This window comes from Haematobia irritans, chromosome 2 (genome assembly GCF_050003625.1).
Source record: "Haematobia irritans isolate KBUSLIRL chromosome 2, ASM5000362v1, whole genome shotgun sequence".
Lineage (NCBI taxonomy): Eukaryota > Metazoa > Arthropoda > Insecta > Diptera > Muscidae > Haematobia > Haematobia irritans.
Genome location: NC_134398.1, coordinates 216,436,497 through 216,452,270, shown reverse-complemented (window position 1 = coordinate 216,452,270; position 15,774 = coordinate 216,436,497). Strand labels below are relative to the sequence as shown.

The following is a 15,774-nucleotide window of genomic DNA, read 5'->3' as shown; positions in this document are numbered from 1 at the left end:
AAACTACGGTTTCTAGAAACCCAAGAAGTTAAATCGGGAGATCGTTCTTATGGGGGCTATACTAAAATATGGACCGATACTCACCGTTTTCAGCACGCCTCTTTATGGCCCGAAAATACCTCTAGATTTCCAATTTCAGGCAAATTGGATAAAAACTTCGGATTCTAGAAGCCCAAGAAGTAAAATCGGGAAATCGGTCTATATGGGGGCTATACCAAAATATGGACCGATACTCACCATTTTCGGCACACCTCTTTATGGTCCTAAAATACCTCTAGATTTCCAATTTCAGGCAAATTGGACAAAAACTACGGTTTCTATAAGCCCAAGTATTAAAATCGGGAGATCGGTCTATATGGAGGCTATACCAAAATATGGACCGATACTCACAATTTTTGGCACACGTATTTGTTGTCCTACAAAACCTCTAGATTTTTAATTTCAGGTAAATTGAATAAAATCTTCGATTTCTATAAGCCCAAGAAGTAAAATCGGGAGATCGGTCTATATGGTGGCTATACCAAAATATGGACCGACCATTTTCGGCACACCTCTTTATGGTCCAAAAATACCTCTAGATTTCCAATTTCAGGCAAATTGGACAAAAACTACGGTTTATATAAGCCCAAGACCCCAAATCGGGAGGTCGGTTTATATGGGGACCATACCAAAACATAGACCGATGCTCACCATTTTTGGCACAGCTCTTTATGGTTCTACAGTACCTCTCGATTTCCAATTTCAGGTAAATTGGATAAAAACTGCGGTTTCTATAAGCCCAAGAATTAAAATCGGTCCAAAATATGGATACTCACCATTTTTGGCACACGTATTTGTGATCCTACAAAACCTCTAGATTTTAAATTTCAGGTAAATTGAATAAAAACTTCGATTTCTATAAGCACAAGAAGTAAAATCGGGAGATCGGTCTATATGGGGGCTATATCAAAACATGGCGGATACTCACCATTTTTGGCACACCTCTTTATGGTTATAAAATACCTCTAGATTTCAAATTTCAGGCAAATTGGATAAAAACTACGATTTCTATAAGCCCAAGACCCCAAATCGGGAGGTCGGTTTATATGGGGACTATTTCAAAACCTGGACTGATATAGCGCATCTTCGAACTTGACCTGCCTGCAGACAAAAGACGAGTTTATGCATAATTTCAGCACGATTGCTTCATTATTGAAGACTGTAGCGTGATTACGACAGACAGACGGACATCGTTATATCGTCTTAGAATTTCTCCCTGATCAAGAATATATATACTTTATATAGTTGGAAATCGATATTTCGATGTGTTACAAACGGAATGACAAACTTATTATACCCCCGTCTATGGTGGTGGGTATAAAAATACATTTTGACAAAATTTTCTATACAAATAAAATGTTGACAACATTTTCTATAGAAATAAAATTTTGACAAAATTTTCTTTAGAAATAAAATTTTGACAAAATTTTTTATAGAAATAAAATGTTGAAAAAAAAATTCTATAGGAATAAAATTTTGACAAAATTTTCTACAGAAATAAAATATTGGCAAAAATTTCGATGGTTTTTTATTTAATGTTCCATTTTTGATAACATTTTCTTAAAATTTTGGTAGACTATTTTTAGCATGAGTGACAACCTTGCTTACATCGGATCCCATAGTTGCCTTTCACCAATCAGGCGTAAATTTGATTCTACTAAAATTCATATATGCCCATGTTCCCAAATCCACTTCCAGGTGTATGTGAATCAATTCCACGATTTTCGTGTCCTACAATCCACTTTCACCGGAATTTTCGTGAAATCAATTCTCTTGCAAAAGTCTTGGTGAAAGTTGAATTATGTCCAAGATGGGTGTATTTCCGATTAAAAAAGTACTCGCGTAAAAAATTTGAAATGTTTTATATTTAATACATAAGTTATATTAAAAATGCGTCATTTTTAATTAAAAAAATAATAAATTATAATAAGTCTATTGATTCCACTTATTTTGATTTCCGCCTTAGTGCGTTTTTGGGTGATTTGTGCAACCCAGTTGATTACAGAAAAGTTCAAAAAAGAACGTGGAATTAGGAACATCAAATTTTCACGTTCGTGGATTTGACGTGAATAGTGGAAGTGGATTTGAAGTGGATATCGGAACATGGGTGATAAACTTGGTTTTACATTCTTATCAAAACCAAATATATACGACTGAAAGTTCGCCCAGGCCGAATCTAATGGATTGCATACACTGCATACACACTAAAAAACTGCCATCGAAATCGAATTATGTTACGTGGTATGGGGAAACAGCTGCCGATGACGGGGTATCTGGAGACTTCTTAACATTGTAAGTTCGTCCATATGGTATTTATGTTAGATAAAAAAAAAACGCAGATTAAATACTTAAATAAGCATCTTTAGTTCTTGGTCGACTTATATAGAGGAGTCTATATATAATTATCAAATCTTGGGATCGGTTTATATGGGGGCTATAACAGGTTGGCTGATAACTCGCCGGTCTGACACATAGATGGCGTCGCTAGTATTAAATGCATATTATTTTTATATAGTACCAACCTTCAAAATGTCAAAATTTGACGTCTGTAAGTCAATTAGTTTGTGAGATAGAGCGTCTTTTGTGAAGCAACTTTAGTTATTGTGAAAAAAATGGAAGAAAAGGAATTTCGTGTTTTGATAAAATACTGGTTTCTGAAGGGAAAAAAATACGGTGGAAGCAAAAACTTTGCTTGATAATGAGTTTCCCGACTCTGCCCCAGGGAAATCAACAATAATTGATTGGTATGCAAAATTCAAGCGTGGTGAAATGGGCACGGAGGACGGTGAACGCAGTGGACGCCCGAAAGAGGTAGTTACCGACGAAAACATCAAAAAAACCCACAAAATGATTTTGAATGACCGTAAAATGAAGTTGATCGAGATAGCAGAGGCCTTAAAGATATCAAAGGAAAGTGTTGTATCATTCATCAATATTTCGATATGCAGAAGCTCTGTGCAAAATGGGTGCCGCGCGAGCTCATATTTGACCAAAAACAACAACAACGTGTTGATGATTCTGAGCGGTGTTTGCAGCTGTTAACTCGTAATACACCGGAGTTTTTCCGTCGATATGTGACAATGGATGAAAAATGGCTCCATCACTACACTCCTGAGTCCAATCGACAGTCGGCTGGGTGGATAGCGACCGGTGAACCGTCTCCGAAACGTGGAAAGACTCAAAAATCCGCTGGCAAAGTAATGGCTTCTGTTTTTTGGAATGTGCATGGAATAATTTTTATCGATTATCTTGAGAAGGGAAAAACCATCAAGAGTGACTATTATATGGCGTTATTGGAGCGTTTGAACAACGAAATCGCGGCCAAAACGGCCCCATATGAAGGAGAAAAAAGTGTTGTTCCACCAAGAATACGCACAGTGCCACAAATCATTGAGAACGATGGCAAAAATTCATGAATTAGGCTTCTAATTGCTTCCCCACTCACCGTATTCTCCAGATCTGGCCCCCAGCAACTTTTTCTTGTTCTCAGACTTCAAAAGGATGCTCGCAGGGAAAAAATTTGGCTGCAATGAAGAGGTGATCGCTGAAACTGAGGCCTATTTTGAGGCAAAACCGAAGGAGTACTACCAAAATGGTATCAAAAAATTAGAAGGTCTTTATAATCGTTGTATCGCTCTTGAAGGGAACTATGTTGAATAATAAAAACGAATTTTGGCAAACAAAAAATGTGTTTTTCTTTGTTAGACCGGGGACTTATCAGTCAACCTGTTATATCAACATGCTCATTTCAAAACGATCCGTCCATGAAAGTGAAACAACATCAATCTGACAACGATAAAATGACACCATGTATTGTCCGAACAACAACCAGCGTTCATGATCTGAAATCATAAAATTTACGAATTTATAAAGAAGAAAAAATAAAAAATATACTTTATGGGGTCTTAGAGCAATATTTCGATGTGTTACAAACGGAATGACAAAGTTAATATACCCCCCATCCTATGGTGGAGGGAATAAAAACTGTAACAAAAGAACATTAATTTCGATACACTATTTCCAAATGTAACTGCATATAACTGATCTGCTTATCAATTATATATACACTTATTCACTATCTATCCTCCTATATAAAGAAACCGATTTTATCGATGTGTGCAACCAAAAGTATTTTATTAACATTATTAAGAGAAAAGCCATGCCAGGCACTATCTATCAAATATTCCTACCACTGTGTGCCATCGTTTTTACAGAACAATGTTATCATCCAGGTATGTTTGTTGTTATTTTAAGATAACTTCTATCCCTGGAGTTGATACCACATATACATATAAAATATAAGCAATATACAAGAGATAATATTTATCGATGAAATATATAAGCGAAAACATATGGACAATTAAGTAGAAGAAAAAAAATCAATGATGGTATTCATACTGAAGAGAGCTCATACGAAAGATTAATTAAAATTGAATAGTTCGTTAATTATGTCCATGTCTGAAGAAAAGACAAACTACCTATAGATTGTCAAGAAAAAAATCTGTAATAATTTTTTTTTATCTACCACCCACACGGATGAAAAATACTGTTTTTCATATGTTTGGCTATAAACATTATATGTTTGGAACACAAATTTTTAAACACAATATTTTTGAGTGCAAGCATATAATGTTCATAAACTAGCATAACATGTTTGGGACATATATGTTAATATGTTAGAACATATTATGTTTGGGACATAAAATGTTTGTAAATATAATATGCTTGGATGCAAACATATATTAATTTAGAAATAGCCTATAAACATATATGTGTTTAGTAGCTTGGAGCGCTATTAAACAGGGAGCGATATTGAATTAAGTTGGTGGTTGTTGCTTGATATTACACAATTAACATTTTATTTTTCCTTGGGCAATTGATCAGCTACTTCTTTGATCCTTACAAACTGTGTGGTCCGCTGTTCGAATCCCCGTCCGGCAAAAGGTAAAATTAAAATAAAAAAAATCATAAAATTGAATAATTTCTTCTACAATGTTTGTATTACAGAAAAAGGTGCTAAGAACTAAAAAATCTCGTGGAAGTGAGAAAGATGTCGGGGAATATACAATTGGGCAGAAACAAAATTTTGAGCATTCAGGTCGAAAACCTATGTTGTTAGCACCTATATTACCTGTTTATTTTCATAATTCATTATGATTGTAAATATATAAATAAATAAATAAAATTTTGAGCACAATATTGTTTGGGAGAATTTTTTTTTAAGCATATAATATTTTTGGGTGCAAAATGCTTCCAAACATATTATATGGTCACATAATAACATATTGTTTTTTGGAAGACAACATTATTGAATTTGGATGCAAAAATACAAAATGTTTGGAACTTAGACTACCCAAACATATATTGTTTAGACCAATATGCTTTCAAACATATTATATATTGGTAGAGATCAAAGATATAAATGTTTGGGCAATACCCAAAAATGTATATGCTTGAAGCAAAATATGTTTGGGAGTATATGTTACAGAAGCGATTTTTTGTGAGGGTGCAGCAAAAAAAAAGAATCGCCAAAAGAGTAGAGAAAATGTTCTTTTTGGATCCTGAAGTGTTACCAAATTAACGCAGAAGCGATGAATTTAACATGGGCTTGTCACAGGACGGATCTCCACCATTTCAACAGCCGTCGCACTGAATTTGCATCACTACGTAAGGTGTGAGGCTAATTCAGTGTTTTGAATGTGAATTAAGAATTTTCGTAATATTTTGACAAATAAATCATTTTTAAATTTTTTATGGTTCTTAATGCATTAACACGCTTATCTGGAATGTTCTTCATCAAATATTTTCAAAAATTCGCAATTTTTCTAGAATGGATTTAGCATTTTTTCGGCAAAATTTTAATAATTTGTACCATTTTATTAATTCTTCATCTGTTTTTAACATACTTGAACCCAAAAACAAAACAAAAATCCTATTAAAAATATGAAAAAAGCGAGTTGTAAAAAAATTGACTCAAATGAACTTCCTGTGCAGTTAAAATAAAGAACATCTTTTGGAGGTCATTTTTGGAAGTTCTTTTAAAGTTGTGCCTTGAGAAAAACTTCCAAATTTTTTTGCTTGGCAAAATCTAGTTAACATGGGCTGGGTTTGATTAAATAAATAAATAAAATACTATTCCTATACAATCAAAAAAAAACAAGTGAACCCTATATTTCACTAAAGCCGATTTAATCTTATTTTAGTTCATGGAAATATTACGTTTTAAGAAAGTTTCCATGACTTTAACAATTTCTTTTTGCGTACGATAGTTAAATTAATTAAAACAGAGGAAACAAGTAAGGAAAGTCTAAAGTCGGGCGGGGCCGACTATATTATACCCTGCACCACTTTGTAGATCTAAATTTTCGATACCATATGGCACGCATAGCTACAATGCTAAACCTACTCCCTGTGCAAAATTTCAACCAAATTGGGCCAAAACTCTGGCTTTTATAACCATATTAGTCCATATCGGGCGAAAGATATATATGGGAGCTATATCTAAATCTGAATCGATTTCAACCAAATTTGGCACGCATAGCTACAATGCTAAATCTACTCCCTGTGCAAAATTTCAACCAAATTGGGCAAAAATTCTGGCTTTTAGGAACATATTAGTCCATATCGGGCGAAAAATATATATGGAAGCTATATCTAAATCTGAACCGATTTCAATCAAATTTGGCACACTTGACTATACTACTAATTGTACTTCTAGTGCAAAATTTCAACCAAATTGGGGTAAAACTCTGGCTTCTGGGACCGTATTAGTCCAAATCGGGCGAAAGATATATATGGGAGCTATATCTAAATCTGAACCGATTTCAATAAAATTTGGCACACTTGACTATAGTACTAATTGTACTTCTAGTGCAAAATTTCAACCAAATTGTGGTAAAACTCTGGCTTCTGGGACCGTATTAGTCCAAATCGGGCGAAAGATATATATGGGAGCTATATCTAAATCTGAACCGATTTCAATAAAATTTGGCACACTTGACTATAGTACTAATTGTTCTTCTTGTGCAAAATTTTAAGCAAATTAGGATAAAACTGTAGCTTCTGGGGCCATATAAGTCCATGTCCGGGGGAAATATATATATGGGAGCTATATCTAAATCTGAACCGATTTCTTCCAAAACCAATAGGGATCTATCCTGAGCCAAAACACATACTTCTGCCAAATTTGAAGTCGATTGGACTAAAACAGCGACCTAGACTTTGATTACAAAAATGTGTTCACGGACAGACGGACATCGCTATATCGACTCAAGAGCCCACCCTGAGCATTTTTGCCAAAGGCACCATGTGTCTATCTCGTCTCCTTCTGGGTGTTCCAAACATATGCACTAACTTATAATACCCTGTTCCACAGTGTGGCGCAGGTATAAAAAATCCCATTAATAATATGAAGAACGAGTTGTAAAAAAATTGACTCAAATGAACTTCGTGTGCAGTTAAAATAAAGAACATCTTTGGGAGGTCTTTTTTGGAAGTTCTTTTAAAGTTGTGCCTTGAGAAGAACTTCCAAATTTTTTCGCTGGGAAACATCTAGTTAAGATGGGCTGGGTTTACACTCAAAAAAAAGTTAACCCTATTCAAGCCGATTTAATTCTATTTTAATTCTGGGAATTATTACGTTTTAAGAAAGTTTCCATGACTTTAACAATTTTTTTTTTGCGTACGATAGTTAAATTAATTAAAACAAAGGACAAATTATACAAAAATGAATCATAAAGATTAACTAAATTTGTGTCTGCCACAAAATATTTCAGAATTTCTTAAAATTTGTAAATTTTACCAATAATGCGCCCATCTTGAACTTCATATGGTACTAAAGACATTTTTTCAATTTTGAACTTTAATTTTTTTCTTCAAACTACGAAATTTTCTTTAATAAGTGACAAATAGGAATTTTTATACCCTTCACCACTACTGTGGTACAGGGCAGGGCTGTGGAGTCGGAGTCGGAGTCTTGGAGTCGGAGTCTGACGATTTGGCTGGAGTCGGAGTCGGAGTCGGAGTCGTAAAAATTTTGCTCGACTCCGACTCCGGCTAAACCAAATTTTTTAAAACACTTCACATTTTTGTAACTAAAAAAGTTTTTACGCAAATTAGTTTCCAATGCGTTATGCATTCGATCAATGTACACCACGATTGGAAATAAAAATCAACTTCCAATTACGGCTTTCATTTTATGTTTCCTAGAATGTTAGACTAGCAAATGGGCTGGATCGATCCATTTTAATCCCCATATCAATTTATTTGAAATAATTCGAACAATAATTCGAATTTATTGTTTTTAATTTTATTTTAAGGCTATATACCAACACATATATGACAGAAAAAATTGTCAAAGCTGTTTTTTATAGAAAATTTTGTCTCTATTGTATTTATATGGAATGTTTTGTCAAAATTTAATTTCTATAAAAAAATTATTCGAAATATTATTACTATAGAAAATTTTTTTCCTATAGAAAATTAAGTCAACATTTATTTCTATAGAAAATAAAAAATAAAACAAGTATATACAGCAGTATGTTCGTCCGGGCCAAATCATAAATACCCACCACCATGAATCAAATATACTAATTTCCTTAGAAAATTTCATGGGGGTTTGATGACAGATCAGTTTAACCAGTTCGCATCCCGAAAATAAATGCAAAGATTTTACCTATCAGATTCCGGATTTATAAGAACTATTTTTGTTTGAGTTTTAAAGGAATCATAAACATATCCTGTAAATGTGCAAGAAAATTAAGAAAAAATACCTTGATTTGAAATCTAAAATCTATAGTACACCAACTGTTTTATGATTACGAGAAGTAATATCTGGCAAATTTACATTTATGGTAAATGCACCTTCTGTACCCTCAATATCTGAAATCGGTCTATATGGAGGCCTTACCAGCGTTGCAACAACGAATTTTTATTTTGGACCAAATTTTTCCAAAATTCGTACCAGGGGACCAGTTTTCTAATTTAAATTAAAATAATTTAAAAGTTACAATTTTTCTAAAATTTTTCTTCGAATAAAATTTTTTCAAAATTTTATTTCTATATAAAATGTTGACCTCATTCTATTTCTATCGAAAATTTAGTCCATGTTTTATTTCTATAGAAAATTTGGTCCAAATTTTATTTCAATAGATTTCATTTTAGTCAAAATTTCAATTTAGCCAAAATTTAATTTCTATAGAAAATGTAGCCAAAGTTTAATTCTATTGAAAATTTAGCCAAAATTTTATTTCTATTACATATTTAGCAGAAATTTGTACAAAATTTTTGCATAATATTGTATCCCAAAATTTTTTAAGAAGCTTATTTCTATACAAAATTTTGTTAAAATTTTATTTCTATGAAAAATTTGTTAAAATTTTATTTCTATGAAAATTTTGTTAAAATTTTATTTCTATAGAAATTTTAGTCCAAATGTTATTTCTGCAGAAAAATTCCATTTGGTCTGACCATCGGACCAACTTCAATAATTTTTTGGGTCTATTTTGGTCAATCGGACTAATGGGGCTACGCCAAAAACATGGAAGGATACGTACAGTATTCAGCACATCTATTGTAGTTCTAGAATATAGACCCCAAAACGGAGGGCCGGTTTATAAGGGGACTATATCAAAAACTGGACCGATACACAATATATTCGGCACACCTCTTAATGGTCCTAGAATACCTCCAGATTTCAAATTTCAGGCAAATTGGATAAAAACTACGGATTGTAGAAGTCCAAGAAGTAAACTCGTAACATCGGTCTAAAAGGGGGCTATATCAAAACTTCGTCCGATAGTGACCATCTTCGGCACGCCTTGTAATGGTCCTATAATACCTCTAGATTTCCAACTTCAGACAAATTGGATAAAAACTACGGATTCTAGAAGCTCAAGAAATAAAATCGGGAGTTCTGTCTATATGGGAGCTATATTAAAACATGGTCCGATAATCACTATTTTCAGCACTTCTCCTTATAGCCCTAGAATACCTCTAGGTTTCCAATTTCTGGCAAATTGGATAAAAACTACGGTTTTTATAAGCCCAAGACCCCAAATCGGGCGATCGGTTGATATGGGAGCTATATCAAAACCTGGACCGATCTAGCTCATCTTCGACATGACAAACTTATTATACCCCTGTCACCATTCTATGGTGGTGGGTATAAAAATATTTTTATGTAGAAAATTTTGTCAAATTTTTTGTTTCTATAGAAAATTTAGCCAAAATTTTGCTTCTATAGAAAATTGTGCAAAATTTTATTTACACAAAAAATTTTCCAAAATTTCTATTAATAATTTTTTCAAATTTTTTTCCATAGAAAATTGTGCCAAAATTTTGTTACTATAGATTTTTTTTATACAAAATTTATACAACATTTTATGTCGATAGAAAATTTAGTCAACATTTTATTTTTATAGAAAATGTAGTCTAAATTTTCTTTCTATAGAAAATTTTGCAGCATTTTATTTCTTTAGAAAATTTTGCAAACTTTTATTTACTACACAAAAAATTTTCCAAAAATGTCTATTGATATTTTTTTCAAAATTTTATTTCTATAGAAAATTTTGTCAAAATTTGTTTACTATAGTCTTTTTTATAGAAAATTTGGTAAAAATTTATTTATATAGAAAATTTTCTCAAACATTTATTTATATAGAGAATTTAGTTCAAATTTTGTTTCTATAGAAAATTTTGCAAACTTTTATTTACTACACAAAAATTTTTCCAAAATAACTATTTATATTTTTTTTCAAAATTTTATTTCTATAAAACAATTTGTCAAAATTTTATTTATGTAGCAAATTTTCTCAAATTTTTTTCTTACTGATACTCACTGCTAAGTCGAAAACTGGTAAAAGTGACTCAAATTTTGCTATATAAAAAATTATGAATGTTTCCCAAATATTGCACGAGATTTTGTAGAAGTCTGATTTCAGATTTTATCAAAATGTTGATCTAAACACAAAGTTGTGCAGAGTATGTTACAATCGGCCCGCCCGACTTTAGACTTTCTTTGCATTTTTATTGTTTGCTATAATTGTGTTACGTCCCATAACGTTAGATTTAAATTTTAGATACAGAGATTTTCTAGAAGTATATACAATTTTGTCTAAATCGATTCAGATTCAAATTCATGCATATCATGCACCCTTTATAATAATTTTCGTCCACAAATACATATACTGTCGGTATCTTCTCATATTATGATGGGTATTTATATCATTATTTTATTTATTAAACATTGCCCTAAATTTGAAATAAAGAGTTTAATTGGTATAAATGCGAAATTAAGACCTTTCTTGCACACATAAATAAATACGATACTTTATATCGATCCATATATATACCCCATATATATCCCCTCAATAGAACTACAAATTAGTGGTACTAAAATGAGATTTAGTTATATTACCCGGAGTCGACTCCGGAGTCGGAGTCGGAGTCGAGCTGATGAAAAATGCTGGAGTCGGAGTCGGAGTCGGAGTCGAGCAAAATTGGCTCGACTCCACAGCCCTGGTACAGGGTATAATAAGTTTGTGCATTTGTATGTAACGCCAAGAAGGAAAAGTCTGAGACCCATCGTTTAGTATACCGATCGTCTTTGAATTAAATTCTGAGTCGATTTAGCGATGTCCGTCTGTCTGTCTGTCTGTCTGTCTGTCTGTCCGTCTGTCTGTCTGTTGATGTATTTTTGTGTGCAAAGTACAGCTCGCAGTTTTAGTCCGATTTTCCTAAAATTTGGTATAGGGTCCTGTTTCGGCTCAAAGACGATCCCTATTGATTTTGGAAAAAATCGGTTCAGATTTAGATATAGCTGCCATATATATTTTTCACCGATCTGGTCATAATTGGCGTGTATATCAACCGATCTTCTTCAAATTCCGTACATCCGAATATTTTATGAGTCTCGAAAAACTTGCAAAATATCAGCCAAATCGGTTCAGATTTAGATATAGCTCCCATATATAGCTTTCGCCCGATTTACACTCATTTGCCCACAGAGGCCAATTTTTTGCTCCGATTCAGTTGAAATTTTGCACAAGGAGTAGAATTAGAATTGTAGCTATGCGTGTCAAATTTGGTTGGAATCGGTTCAGATTTAGATATAGCTCCCATATATAGCTTTCGCCCGATTTACACTCAAATGACCACAGAGGCCAATTTTTTGCTCCGATTTAGTTGAAATTTTGCACAGGGAGTACAATTAGCATTATAGCTATGCGTGTCAAATTTGGTTGAAATCGGTTCAGATTTAGATATAGCTCCCATATATAGCTTTCGCCCGATTTACACTCATATGACCACAGAGGCCAATTTTTTGCTCCGATTTAGTTGAAATTTTGCACAGGGAGTAGAATTAGCATTGTAGCTATGCGTGCCAAATTTGGTTGAAATCGGTTCAGATTTAAATATATCTCCCATATATAGCTTTCGCCCGATTTACACTCATATGACCGTAGAGGCCAATTTTTAACTCCGATTTAGTTGAAATTTTGCACAGGGAGTAGAATTAGCATTGTAGCTATGCGTGCTAAATTTGGTTGAAATCGGTTCAGATTTAGATATAGCTCCCATATATAGCTTTCGCCCGATTTACACTCATATGACCACAGAGGCCAATTTTTTGCTCCGATTTAGTTGAAATTTTGCACAGGGAGTAGAATTAGCATTGTAGCTATGCGTGCCAAATTTGGTTGAAATCGGTTCAGATTTAGATATAGCTCCCATATATATATTTTTCTGATTTCGACAAAAATGGTCAAAATAACAACATTTTCCTTGTAAAATCGCCACTGCTTAGTCGAAAAGTTGTAAAAATGACTCTAATTTTCCTAAACTTCTAATGCATATATATCGAGCGATAAATCATAAATAAACTTTTGCGAAGTTTTCTTAAAACTGCTCCAGATTTAAATGTTTCCCATATTTTTTACTAACATTATGTTCCACCCTAGTGCATTAGCCGACTTAAATTTTGAGTCAATAGATTTTGTAGAAGTCTATCAAATTCTTCCAGATCGAGTGATATTTGAATTTATGTATTTGGGACAAACCTTTATATATAGCCCCCAACACATTTGACGGATGTGATATGGTATCGAAAATTTAGATCTACAAAGTGGTGCAGGGTATAATATAGTCGGCCCCGCCCGACTTTAGACTTTCCTTACTGGTTATTTAATAAATTTTCCTGAACTTGCCGAAAATTGCTTCGGCGTGACATCTGCGTTTCTAATACAGTTTAGTTAAAATGTTCTAAAATTAATCTAATTTTTTTTTCTAAAATTAAATAAAATAAAATTAATAAAATGACATCTGCGTTTCTAATACAGTTTAGTTGAAATTTTCTAAAATTAATCTATTATTTATAAAATTTAAAAAAAAATATTTTCTAGTGGGTTAACTGTTTTTTCAGTGTAATAAGTTATTATTTATATTTATATATTTTGTTATATATTTGTATATAAGACTCTTCGACTTTTTTTGTTATAATATCTTAATAAATTAATGTTTTTTCAAGCTCGAGGTCTTTCCTCGATTTTATTATTTATTTATTATTATTTATTTATATATTTATATTATTATTTATTAATTTTTAATCTTTAAAGCCTAAATCCTAAAATTGTATACTCACAAAATTTAACCATACCATACCATACCAATATGATATAAAAACATATTTTCCCAAGACATCCTTAGAAGAGAAAATTCCTTTTTGCAAAGATCTAAAAAACAGAAGGGAAAATGGACAACAAACACAAAAGAAACAAATTTGAACATAAAAATCTAAAAACAAAAAAAAAAAAACGGACATTGGTGGAAATATTTTGTCTACGTCACAATGAATCTACAACTGCGCCCCTAACATAAAACCGGAGGAGGAGAAAGAATACAAAATACACACTTACACACACACCCATAAACTAACACTCACAATTATACACCTACAATTTCGGCAATCTAAAAATAGAATTGGCCCAAAAATACGAAAAAGTCCTATCAATCAAATGAAACTCGATTGGTATACAATGTAGACATTAGGAAAGGACAACGAAATTATTATCTTATAAAACTATATTGGATTGTTTATTATTAGCGGCAGACAGCGATATTATTTTTTTTTATGACGCGAATGAGAATTTTTGGGATGGAGTAAAAGCCTGTCCCTCTCACCACCCCCTCTCTCACACCATTTTTTATGACAAAAAACCCCCCGAAATATAAGAAACATATTGTTGAAGTTCAGTTAAGTTCAATTGCGGTTTGTGAGATGAGCTATAAATTTCCACACATTTTGTTGGCCAACATAAGCCCGAAAAAAAGCTTTTCGGAATGTCTGGATTATTTTTTGTTTTTTTCGTTGCCAAAATATTTTGCACTTGTTTTCTGTTTTTCTTTATTTTTCTCTTGGTTTTATTTTTCGTTTTTTTTTTTGGCTCTTTATATATTTCACTTTCACTTTTTTTCTTCCTTGGAATCCTTGGAATCTTTTTTTGAAAACACCATACACCAGAATTCTGTCATATATTCACCCGTCGTATACTTTGTAAGCTAATACAAATGGCAGTTTTCTGTTTGATTGCTTGATTTTGCACACTCTTTAGGTCACTCAAATTAAATCTCTCTCTCTCATTGAAGTTAATTTTTATTGATATTTTTTTGCTTTATAGTATTGCTGTAATTACTGCTGTTGTTAATTATAAATAAATTTTATTTTAATAGGTAATTTACGTTGTTGTTGTTGTTATTTTCAAAGACTTTTTCCTTGTTTTTTGTGTTCACACGATGATGGCATCTGACGAAGGACTTCTGTCCTACTGAACGGTTTTCTATGTCGTGGCAAAAATTCAAGCTCAACCTGATGGTGGTATACTACGCTCACGCATTCATTGCTTTGCCCCGATGTATGAGCGTCTTCGCTTGTATTTGTGTGAGTGCGAGTGAGTATGTTTGTTATCTTGTGGGTTGTTGGAAGATGTACGAGAACTGTTGGGGGTGCAAAGAGATAGAAAACAGGCAAAAGCCAACAATGTAATGAGAGGTGGTGTAGGTTCGTTTTTGTATACTCAACAAAGTGTTGGTGTGTATACCATACACACACGCACACACTAACACACAACAGTCGAAAATTTCAACTAACAAAAATGGAAAGTATGAAAAAGCTTTTCTACTTCTTTTTCTTCTTCATGGTGGATACAAATGTCACTTTGCACGCACACCTTAGTTACCATTTACACAAGGAGACAAAATTGACTGGAATCACAGAAAAAATTTTACAGACTCAATAACTAAATTAATTGATCCAATTAATGTTTTAATTGATATATTTTCAATCACGAAAAAATACTTGATTAAAAAATTAATTAATTTTATGAGCAAATTAAATGTTTCAATTAAATTAATTGCATGAGCAAATTAAATTTTTCAATTAAATTAATTTCATGAGCAAATTAAATTTTTCAATTAAATTTTTAATTGATTCAATTAAAAAATTAATGATTTTTAACAGTTTAATTTTTTTTAAATTAAAAACGTAGCTAGCTTCAATCACTTTTTTAACTGGCGCTTAGTGTTTGATTGAAAACTAGATTGTTTCAATTAAATTTTTAATTAATAAATGTCAATGATTTTTTAACAGCCGGTCCTTGAATTGAAATTAAAGTGAAAAAATGTCAGCCTCAATCAACTTTTTCATAGGTAATATTTTGGTGGAATTTTTTCTATGTGAAT

The 15,774-nt window shown here is 32.4% G+C and overlaps 1 protein-coding gene across 1 annotated transcript in view; it reads right to left on the bottom strand.

Moving 5' to 3' along the window:
• IA-2 (tyrosine phosphatase IA-2) overlaps positions 1–14,854 on the bottom strand; it is a 317,964-nt gene extending 303,110 nt beyond the window's left edge. The window contains exon 1 of the mRNA XM_075297408.1: positions 14,776–14,854. The gene's annotated coding sequence lies outside the window, so the exon portion shown is untranslated. The remainder of the gene's footprint in view (positions 1–14,775) is intronic.
• Between the last annotated feature and the right edge of the window lie 920 nt (positions 14,855–15,774).